This window comes from Varanus komodoensis, unplaced genomic scaffold (assembly GCF_004798865.1).
Source record: "Varanus komodoensis strain SLA01 unplaced genomic scaffold, ASM479886v1 scaffold44_1, whole genome shotgun sequence".
Taxonomy (NCBI): domain Eukaryota; kingdom Metazoa; phylum Chordata; class Lepidosauria; order Squamata; family Varanidae; genus Varanus; species Varanus komodoensis.
Genome location: NW_025336009.1, coordinates 263,708 through 275,782, shown reverse-complemented (window position 1 = coordinate 275,782; position 12,075 = coordinate 263,708). Strand labels below are relative to the sequence as shown.

General features: G+C 47.7%; 1 protein-coding gene across 14 annotated transcripts in view; it reads left to right on the top strand.

Moving 5' to 3' along the window:
* Nucleotides 1-12,075, top strand: part of CABIN1 (calcineurin binding protein 1) — a 257,074-nt gene that overhangs the window by 140,131 nt on the left and 104,868 nt on the right. The gene's annotated exons all lie outside the window — the stretch shown is intronic.

The following is a 12,075-nucleotide window of genomic DNA, read 5'->3' as shown; positions in this document are numbered from 1 at the left end:
TCTTCTGAAGTACTTCTTTTTTTCTCCCCTTGGTTTTCTTTTCTTTTTTCAATTTTTCCAATTTTGCATTGTATTTCACTTTAGTGCTTAGCTATACTGTGAAGTCTTTGTACCATCTGAGAGAGCCACTGTGGTGTCATGGTTAAGAGTGCAGGACTGGAGCTCAGGAGATTCGTGTTCTAGTCCCCATTTGGCCATGGAGCCAACTGGGTGACTCTGGGCCAGTCACAAACTATCAGCCCAACTGACCTCACAGGGTTTTATTTGTTTGTTTGTTTTAAGTTTTTATATGCCGTCCCCATTGCTACACAGCCTCGGGATGGCTCACAAATAAATAAAACAAATAGAATAACATTTACAATTACAATTTACAATTAAAACTTGGAAGCACACTGGCTGTCTAATTAAAACTATAAATATTAAAGATTATTAAAATACTGTTTGAATAAAAAGGTCTTGGCCTGGTGCCAAATAACAAATAACGGTGCCAGGCAGACCTCTCTGGGGAGCGCATTCCACAGATAGGGCGCCACCACAGACAAGGCCTTCCTTTGGGTACTTTGCTTCCTAATATCTCACGGATCTCAAGGGGCGGGAGAGCAAATATGGCCACAGGCGTTCCTTCAAGTATCCGGGTCCCAAGCCATTAAGGGCTTTATAAGTAATTACCAACACTTTGAATTGAGCCTGGACTTCGATGGAAAGCCAGTGAAGCTGGTAGAGGACTGGGGTTATATGAGAATAACGCCCAGTCCTCGTCAGCAGCCTGGCTGCTCTATTTTGCACCATCTGAAGTATCTAGACTGTCTTCAAGGGAGCCCCACGTAGAGTGCGTTACAGAAATCCAACTGGGAAGTAACCAATGCATGCGTCACTGTCGCTAGGCAGTCGTCCTCCAGGTAGGGACGCAGCTGATGGATCAGCCGAAGCTGATGGAAAGCACTCCTTGCCACCACCGACACTTGAGCTTCCAAAGTTAGCTCCGGGTCGAGGAGCACTCCCAAGCTGCGGACCCTGTCCTTTAGAGGGAGTGCAACCCCATCCAGGACAAGGTCCAAGTCACCTACCCAGGAGTTTGAACCACCTACCAGCAGGACCTCCGTCTTGTTTGGATTGAGCTTCAGTTTATTGGCCCTCATCCAGCCCATTACCTCGGCCAGGCACTGGTTCAGTACAGCCACTGCCTCACCTGGATTGGTTGAAAAAGAGACGTAGAGCTGGGTATCATCAGCATACTGATGATTCCGCAGCCCACACCTCCGGATGACTTCTCCCAGCGGTTTCATGTAGATGTTGAATAGCAAGGGGGACAGAATAGACCCCTGCGGAACTCCATGGCATAACTGCCATGGCGCAGAGGTAAAGTCCCCCAGCACCACCTTCTGGAATCGGCCATCAAGGTAGGAGCGGAACCACTGCCAAGCAGTGCCTCCTACTCCCAGCCCCCTTAGCCTATCCAGAAGGATACCATGGTCGATGGTATCGAAAGCCGCTGAGAGGTCCAGAAGAACCAACAGGGACGCACTCCCCCTGTCTCTCTCCCTGCACAGGTCATCATACAGGGCAACCAAAGCAGATTCAGTACCATACCTGGGTCTGAAGCCGGACTGAAATGGGTCCAGATAATCAGTCTCATCCAAGAGAGCTTGGAGTTGTCCCGCCACCACCCGCTCCAGCACCTTGCCCAAAAACGGGATGTTGGCCACCGGTCTATAATTGATGGCCATCTCTGGATCCAGGGACGCCTTCTTTAGGACCAGCCTGACCACCGCCTCCTTTAGAGGGGCAGGTACCCGGCCGTCCTTCAAAGAGGCATTGATGACCTCCCGGTTCCAGGAACCAATCCCGTGTTTGGCTTTAGATAGTAGCCACAATGGGCAGGGGTCCAGTAAACAGGTGGTGGTATATACTTGTCCAAGCACCTTGTCCACGTCATCAAGCCACAATAACTGAAACTCATCCAATAATATGTGACCAAACGGTGACATTGGCACCTCCCCTAAGGAATATGAGTCACTAGAGGAGTGCAGCTCATGACAAATCTGAGCGACTTTCTCCTTGAAGTGCTGGGCAAAGTCACAGCGGGTTATCGAGGGTGGTACAGGATCTTCCTTGGGGCCTGGTTGTACCAGCCCCTGTACCACCCGAAAAAGTTCTGCTGGACGGCACTGTGAGGAGGCAATGGAAGTGGAGAAGAATTTCTTCTTCGCCGCCCTCACCGCCACAGCATAGGCCTGATAATGGGCTCCTAAGTGTGTTCAGTCAGATTCATCCTGTGATTTCCTCCACCTTCTCTCTAGTCATCTCCCAACCCGCTTCATCGCCCGTAATTCAGGTGTGTACCAATGGGATGAACAGGCTCTGCCCGGCGGGAGAGGACACTTAGGAGCGATCATGTCAATAGCTCTGGTCATTTCTCCATTCCACAGTTTGACCAGAGCATCAACAGGAGCGCCAGCTTTATCAACCGGAAACTCCCCCAGAGCTTTCAGGAATCCATCCGGATCCATCCGGCTCCGAGGGTGGACCCACGCAATAGGGTCCGCACCCTTACAGAGGGAAAGGCCACCATCGAGCTCAAACCTCACGAGGAAGTGGTCTGACCATGACAGGGGAGTCAGACACAAATTCCTCACCCTCAGGTCACCCTCTTCCTGTCCCGTCGAGAAAACCAGGTCCAGCATGTGTCCATGTTCATGGGTCGGGTTGCTTTTGTGGAAATAAGATTGACAGCAGGAGGAGATGAATGATGTAACCACTTAGAGTGCCTTGTAGGAAAAAGGCAGGGTATAAATATAATAAATAAATCTGAGTGCTATTTAAAAAGCACTTAAACTGTGACAGCAAATGTGCTTGATTGGATGGTTGCAACAGCTGCTATCTTTTCCTGTACCCCATTTCAGTTAATATCTTGACCGATGCTATTTGGCAGAACTTACATTAGATTCACTTTTCTGTGCTTGATTATGGACTAGGGGAGCCATTAATTTCTTTGTTGGCATGGACTGATCACTATCTGAACAGGTATGAGCTTATGCTTTGTGTAAACTTCAGCCAGTGGCACCCGATTGCCTGTTTACATCATGGTCTGTGGGATCACCATGCCCACCATTTGCTAAGACAAGGGCTCCCGAAGCTGTGCCATCCATTCCATCTACCCCAGAATGTTTGGCCAGGGCCCACTGGGCCAGGAAGATGGCAGAAGCAGAAAATGGCAAGCATAAGAAGTCTCAGACACACCACTCACCACCTGTGCCGAGTGTGGCCATTCTGGGTCCAGAGCCAACACCATCTGGGCTCACACTAAGTGCAGAGCCAATTTCAGTCACTTCACTCTTGCACTGGGAGATCTGGGATTCACCACTGCAGACACCAGCCCTCTGCTGGTTCTCCAAGATAGTTGCTGCTAGTGATGTCACTCTGGGGGTCACTTTCTCCATTGCCCCATCTGGAAATCATTAACTTGCCACAATATGCTGTTGCTTACTTGCTAGCACCCTCCTGGTTATTGGACCAACATCACCATGGCCATTCATGATTCCCTCTAGCTACATGGGGTTGAGGGGCCTCCTAGCTGACTCCAGTGCACCATTGACTGGAATGGGGGAGAAGCCACTTCCATGATGACTGGGATATACTATGTACTCCCAGCCAGGGATATGCTATTAAAGGGGGGGGGGGCTATTAAAACGTTCTGCCCTTGGAGGCTGATGGATCAGAATGGTTTCCAGATGGCCCATGGAGTGCTTTCAGCTGATATGACCAGTCATTCTATCAATTCCCAGTTGATTTCTGGAATACAGAGATGACCCAGGCAGTTGACACAATCACTCCTGAATGCCTTTTCTTTAGTAGATCTCATACAGCTCCATGGTACATCCTGGAGCTGAGAGCAACAAAACAATACAGCAGACAGCTTGAGGGCAGCACAAGGAAAATGCCTAGCAAGTGATTACAGATCCTGGTAAGCATGTGTCATCAGGTGTATTTAGGGCAGTGAAGGCAGCAAAGGAACAGCCTCTCCACTCCTTCTAGTCACTGTTCTCTTTGCTGTCCAGTGGAACTTTTAAGGGTCCTCCGAGGACTATTGACCCCAAGCTGTTATTGGGATCCATTTAAGTGGGGTTTCAGGCCAGGTTTTGGCATAAACTCAACTTTGGTCACCCCGTTCGATGACCTGTGTTAAGAAACAGGTAGGCCCTGTTGATATTTCTGGATCTCTCAGCAGATTTTGATACCATTGCTCATGATATTTCTTCTGGGGAGACTGTGAGGTAGAAATAAGCAGCATTGCTTTTCAGTGGTTCACCAACTCTTATTTGGATGGTCTGTTCCAGAAGGTGGTGCTTAGGGAATATTGCTCAGCTCCATAGATATTCCAGTATGGTTTTCCTTAGGAGTCAGTCTTATCCACCATGCTGTTCAACATCTACATGAAACCACTGAGTGGAATCATCCAGACTTTTGTAGTTTATTGTCATTCGTACACTAATGAAATGCAGCTCTAATTCTCCTTTTCATTCTCATCAAGTGGGGCTGTGGGTGTGTTAAACCAGTGCCTGACTGTGGCTGTGACAATGAGGGCTAACTAATTGAAGCTCAGTCCAGACAAGACTGAAATACAGTGGTACCTCGGCTCACAAACGCCTCAGTTCACGACCAAATCAGGTCACGGACAGAAATTGACTCAGGTTGCACACCCCGCATTGGGTGACAATCATGCCAGTCTTCCCTGCACGAGCGCAACCACAATTGCACCTCTCCCCCCCCCCCCGAGTGCACCCGTGATCGCATCTGTCTTCCCTGCACGAGTGCACCTCCAATCGCGGCCATCTCCCCCCTCCCCAACCCTGAGCACGATCGCTAGTGCACAATTATGGTTTGGACTCTCCCTCCAAACAATAATCTCCCCAGTTAGTGTTCTCTACTGTACTTTGTTACTTTGTAGTTCTTTATTACTTTATTTCAAATTTTTGTGATTAAAACATATTTACAGAACGGATTAACCTTATTTACATTGAACCTTGTGGGGGAATTTGACTTGGCTTGCGGCCAATTTGGGTAGCAACCAGAGTTGTGGAATGGATTAAGTTCGTGAGCCAAGGTACCACTGTACTGTTACTGGGTGGTTCCTCTGACCAAATGGAGGGTGTTCACCCTGTTCTGGATGGGGTTGCACTCCCTTTAAAGGACCAGGGAGTTCCTTGACCCATCTTTGTCCCCAGTGGTACAGTTTGTTTGTTTATTAATCTAACTGAATGTTAATGCTCAAACAGATGTATTATTCAAACAAGGTGTGCTGGACTTGTTGATTGCATAAGGCTACCTGCCTCATCTTCAGTTAAAATTGATGCTTTTTCCTATGTGAGATGTCATAAAGAACACAAACAAGCAGATGGAGAAGTTGCTTACCTGTAACTGTGGTTCTTCAAATGGTCATCTGTGCATTCAAAAAGCTTGTCTTCATTCCCTGCTTCAGGGTTTTCTTCAGAGTTATTCTCACTGTGGAGCCTTTTTTATTTCATGAAGAATGTAGGTCACTGTTTGATGTGCTGTGAGTGGGTCTCCTTCGTATTGTATCATTCCTAACTCTAGAATGTTCTAAAGATTTTTCCAGAGATATGCCAAGCATGTGTGTTTGGCTGCACAGATCATCACTTGAAGAACTACAGTTGCAGGTAAGCAATGCTTCTTTCTTGCATTTTGTTTCCATTTTACATCACTGTTTACATTTTTTAGGGTTTTGTCTATGTTTTGGTGGGAGGGTTCAGACAGACCCGCCCCCCCCCCCCCCAAAGAAGGAATTGGTTTTGGTGAAGAGCTTCTGACTTTATATTTGACTTTTTCTTTTTTTGAAAAACTTGTTAAAACTGCTGACAACAACCAAAGCAGAGCTCTAGTCCTCCTTTTTAAAGCACTCTGAATAGAAAAAAAATATCAGTGATCAGAGTTCCACTGCTATTGCTGACAGCAACATTAACAGCAAAAATCCCCTTGATCAATAAACTCTCTGCTCCTGAAACATTTTTGGCAGTTGAAGTTGCAAATTAAAATTGGTTTTGAACTGAGGGCAGACATTTTGGCTCACTCACTAAATATAACACTTCCTGCACCTGATGCTCCCTGCTCTTGAACGATATTTCACACTTACAGTAGGGTTGAATGGAGGTCTATTAGGTGATGTGGTCCCACACCCTGCATGATTCAAGAAAACCGAAATGACTGTTCATGTTACATACTGTCAAACTGTAACTAACTTACAGTGATCTTATGATCCAAAATGTCCTGTCCTTGACAGCCCTGCTCAGCTCTTGTCGACTCAAGGCTAGGGCTTCCTTTTTGGCCTTCTTCTTCTTCTTCTGCCTTTGTCTTTGCCTAGCATTATTATCTTCTTGGACAATTTTGTGCTTTTTTGTGCTTGGACAATTTTGCCTTTTTTGTGCTTTCAGGGCAAGTTCTGGCTTGATTTGCCCTAGAACTCATTTGTTTGTCCCTCTGGGATGGGTCAGGCTGGCATTTCACCTCAGCCAGCACCTAGCAGCTCACTCAGTTTGAGTTAAGGTGGCGAGGGGCTAGGATACTCATGGTTTTTCCACTGTTTTGGGGATTCTGTGCCCTTAACTCCTGTGAATGTGGAGGGTCAACTGTACTTTTGTCTTCTCTAGGTGTTTTATTCCTTCCAAGTAGTTTCAGAGCAACTTTCAGTGCATTTTCTAATAATTCAGATTCTTCCTCACAATTTCTCTTTAAAGGAATCTCATCCTTTCATCTCTTTCTCTGTACTTCGGTATATTCTTTCTTCTCTGTATCTTCCCCTGATCAAATGGTATGTTTCCCTTTTGGGCCTTCAGCATTCCCAATTTAGGTTTGAATTTCCTTTTGATTTCTTGTATCTTTTGGAAGAGATCTTTTGTTCTACTCTTCTGTTTCTTTGCACTGGCCATTATAACATTTTTTTCTTTGTATCATAGTCACTGAAAAGTTGTATTCAAAGTTAAGACTGGGGACCTGGGAGATCTGAGTTCTAGTCACCACTTGGCCATGATTTGATTCTGTAGTTGCTGCTTTTTTGTCAAGAAGTACTTCCTAATGTTCCTATGTTCTTCTTCATGGCATCATATACAGTATAATGGCTTTGCACCTGTGCAGAGCCTGTCTTGGTTGCTCTTTGGATCCTTTATTGACTTTTTTCTTTTGCTTTTTTCCTACCCCTTCTTCTCTGTTTCTTCTTTTCTTGTTTCCTTCTTAGACCTTATGGAATGAAGGCTCCTTTCAGCAACTGTGCCAGGTGTGGGAGCGAACTTTCATCCACTGATAGGTATTCACTTTGCTTTTTGTGCCTGGGAGAAGGCTACATCATGGGCTCCTACCCTTGCTGCCAGGCTTTTATGAAACAAACATACAGAAATAGGGCAGACTGCTTAAGAGCAAACCTTGGGAGCAGGGCCTTTCAAACCATAGATTCAGTGAAGCCAGTGGAGAAGGAGTGCCCAATCACCTTGAAAGCTCCTGCCACTCCTCCAACTACCCCTGCCTTTGTTGGGGTTCTAGCCATCAGCCCGAACATTCCGCCAACACCTGGATGATCTCTTAAAGTGTCCAAGACTAAGAAGTTGGACTAAGTCCAAGACTAAAAAAAGACCAGATGCTGTCAAAGTGAAGGGCCATAAGCAAAACTCCAAGTGTCATCACTCAAAGAATTGAGCATTTGGGAGACAAGCCCACAGTTCTGAGACCAGAAGAGATCTTGGCACCTCCAGTATCTGAAATGGAGATCTAAGAGGAATCTCAACAGCCACCAGCTTGTCCGTCGACTGCCTTGGTATCATGTTGGTTGGTCACTATCTCTGATCTTCATCACGTGTGTTCACTTAAGGATCAACTGCTGCAGGACTGCTCCCACTCCCCTCTCCCTGATTGGAACAGACATTTGAAATGATCCATCCCACACATATACTCTTCTGCCTTGGGACTGCAGGTAGCCATTTATCAATCTACTATGGCCTGTTACCAGTTATTCCTCTGGTACAAAGCCAGCTCCCTTTGTTTCTACCTATTAGAGTGTTCCAGGTAGAAGCCGCATGCCCACTTTGACTATTTTCTCAGGTTGACTCATCTTCTTATACCCTAGTCTTGGACCAATGTTTATTTCTTTGTCGTGGCCTCTGTGCATCACACATATGGGTTCTGCGCCTGCACAGTGCCTTTGGCCGGAAGATTAACAGCTAACGGTTTTTGGCGGGAACTCTGCTCCCCCTCCCCCCTAGTATTATATAAGGAGTGGAATGTCCGCCATTTTCCAGTCTTTGCGACCGCTGTTCGTTGTGCCTAGTGCCGCTTCGCTCTCGCTCAGATTGTTATTTACCTTCTTGCTCATTCGAAAATCTCCTTTTTTCTCTTATCAAATTTTTATATCCCTTGTTCTTGTTGTTAGTATTTCACTTATATTTCTTTAACTTTGCACCATTTTTTCTTCTTTATCGTTCCTATAAAAAAAACCAAAAAAAACCCAAAAATATTACTTTCCCGCTTTACTATCTCCTTTTTTTCTTCTTTCTACGATGGCGCAACGGGCAGCGTTCCGCAAGTGCAGAAAATGCAGTTCCAAAATGCCCGCTGCGGACCCGCATGATCTGTGCCTCCTTTGTTTGGGGGAAGGGCACAGAACCGATAAGTGCGGCCATTGTTTGGCCTTCTCTAAACAGGCGAGGAAGAACAGGGAGAACCGCCTCTGCAAACTCCTTTGGGATCAGGCTCTCCTCCAATCTGATTGGCTGGTGGCTAAGCCTTCCACTGTTGTGGCCCCACCCGAAGGCCGTCCAACTTTGGCTGACCTGCCGCAACGTTCGGCCTCTTCCTCCATTGCTCCACCCTCACGCCCTTCTGAAGAAGGCGCTCAGGCTATGGCCGATCAGTCTGTTTCCTTGCCGAAGAAGCAAAAGGAAAAGAGAAAGCACAGCGACTCAGATAAATATCCTGTGCAGAAGAAGGCCAAGAAAGATAAGATGGGCAAACCGGTTAAGAAGCTGAAGAACCCCGAGCAGGCAAAACACCGTCACTCAGGCTCGGCCTCTTCCTCGATTCCGATACCTACTTCGGAACCGACCCCCTCGGTCCTGACCATCCAGGCGGCTATAAGGGTTACCCCACCGGGCTCACCGCACCGGCCGGCAGCCGAACCCGTTATGGATTCGAGGAGGGGTTCTATCTCTGATGGGGAAATACGAGACTCCCCACCTAGGGCTCGATCACCAACCCCGATGCCTCCGATCCCGATGGATACTGAGATCGCCATCTCCCCTCTGAGAAGCCGTAGAAGCCGTTCCTCGGATGCGAGGTCTGATGATTGGTACCACTCCAGGTACTCCTCTGCTCCGAGACGGGAAGAGTACCACTCTACAGCCTACTATCCAACCTCTAGGGGACAATCTTCAACATCAGTGCCTCGGCAGCGTTTCCATTCAACGCCCAGAGACGCCCCAAGGGCACCATCTAGAGAGAGTCTCCAGGAGATTCTTCCTCCAGTATACTGCCCCCCTACTGGATGGAATCCTAAGAGTCTGAGGCTGACTCAACCTCGCCAGATGCTGTAGTTGCTTCCCAGGGTCCAGGGTCGCCTGAGGAACCGTACATATCGTTTAACGATCTGATGGCCAGACTAGTAAGATCGCTCGATATAGAAGCCCACCAACAGCCGGGACTGAGCACCGATCGTTTTTATGATGTGGTTAGAGGTGAACGATCCACATCTATTGCCTTGCCGTTTATTACGACCTTACGGCAGGCAAGGACCCAGCCATGCGACCTCCCAGCTAATCCACAACCGATCTCTCGTAAATACGAGTCCATGTATCAGGTGCGGGAAGAGGACATCCCATTTCTTCTCTGCCACCCCAAGCCAAATTTGGTTGTTGTAGAATCCTCACAGGGTTGGGAAGCCCGTGGACACACCTCACCTCATGACAAAGAGGGTAGAAAGGTTGATTCTCTCGCCCGCCCGGTATACGCAGCTTCGGGCCTTGGTTTAAGAATCTCCAATTATGAGGCAACCCTGGCACGTTACCAATATTTCCTGATGCAACACCTGGATGCCATCATCGATACTTTTCCGGGAAACCAGGGCAAACTTGCTAAGACTTTTGTTAAGGAAGCTATGCAAGTGGAGGTGCAACAGCTTTCTACCGCGAGGCACCACATGGACTCTGATTCGAGGTCGCTGGTCAGTGCAATTTCCCTCTGCAGGCACGCCTGGTTGCGTAATTGCAATTTTCCGGACTAGATGAAGCGGAGAATTGAAGAGATGCCGTTCGACAGTTCCGGCCTCTTCCATGCAAGGACGGACAGCAAATTGAAGAAAATCCATGAATCACGGATGACCGCCCGTCGTATGGAATTGCAATCTCTACCCCGACGGAAGTGGTCATGGTCACGTCCACAGTACCGTCAACAGTTTCCGCCTCGGCAGCAGCAACCGCATCAACGTCAGCAGTGTCGCAGGCAACAACCGCCACAGCGCTTCCAACAGGGCCACCGCCGTTTCGATACAGACAGGCGACAGCGCTGATGTGACGAGCGAACCTCTCATTCCAACTCCCCCCTTTCATTTGGGAATCGACTGAAGAGTCGACTCTCCATTTGGGAGTCCATCACATCTGATGGATGGGTGTTATCTATCATCCAGCACGGATATGGAATCGAATTCGACGTTGTACCATCACCGAATCCTATTCGATATACTCCGACTTCTTTGGTACTGTTAGACGAGATTCACCAACTCCTCGCTAAAGGAGCTATTCGTCGCCTGTCGTTATCGGAAGGATTCCATGGATTCTATTCCAGATTCTTTACAGTTCCGAAACGAGATGGGGGTCTAAGACCAATATTGGACTTGAGAGCTCTCAATAGATTTATAACACCAAAGAAGTTTCGGATGACTACACTTCAAAGTATTCTTCCGTTGCTGGGAAGAGGGGATTGGTTCGCCTCATTGGATCTGAAGGATGCCTATTTTCATATTTCAATACATCCAAGTTATAGGCATTTCCTTCGTTTTATGGTGGACTCTGAAATCTACGAATTCAATGTGCTACTGTTTGGATCGACCACTGCACCAAGAGTTTTTACGAAGTGTATGGCCCCTGTCTGTGCACACCTTCGATTACGTGGAATTCGGATATACCCATACCTTGATGACTGGTTGCTGGTCGCTGACACAGAAGCAGGACTTTCGTCTGCTGTTGAGTTTACATGTGCTCTATTGCACGATATCGGACTCTGTATTAATCGACGGAAATCTTCCCTTCTCCCTATGCAGGTGATCAACTTTATCGGAGCCCGACTGGATTCGACGTTGGCAAGAGCCTTCCTTCCTCGGAACAGACGACATGTGATTGCTCATTGCATCGCTCGAATAGAACTGCTCCCACCCGGTCTATTCAGAGTGTGTTGGGTCACATGTCTGCTTCCATTGCTGTGGTTCCACACGCCAAACTCAGGCTACGTCCCCTTCAACTGTTCTTCAACGGGGTGTTTCGACCACAGATGGACCCCCCTACCAAACGGATTCGACTCCCGGCTTCCGTCCTTCAGTCCCTGTTATGGTGGATAGACCCAGCCAATCTAACCGTAGGCGTTCCATTCCGACCCCAGTACCCTACAATAACCCTCGGTACCAATGCGTCTCTACTGGGATGGGGAGCAATCTGTTCCGATCTACGTACCCAAGGGATATGAAGTCAGCGGGATTGCAGGAACCATATCAATTTCCTGGAACTTCTTGCCGTTTTCAAAGCCCTTCAATCATTCGAGGATGTGCTTCTGCACCAGGTCGTCCAGGTGACCTCGGACAACATGGTGACAGTCTTTTATTTAAACAAACAAGGGGGAACCCGATCCCAGAAACTAGCCCACCTGGCCATGCAGATTTGGGACTGGTGCATACCAAGAGGTATCACTCTTGTAGCAGTTCACCTAGCGGGCACGGAAAATACAGACGCCGATCTCTTGAGCAGACATATGTCGCAGTCCCATGAATGGGAGCTAGACCATCGGGTTCGCGACATGCTATTTCACCGA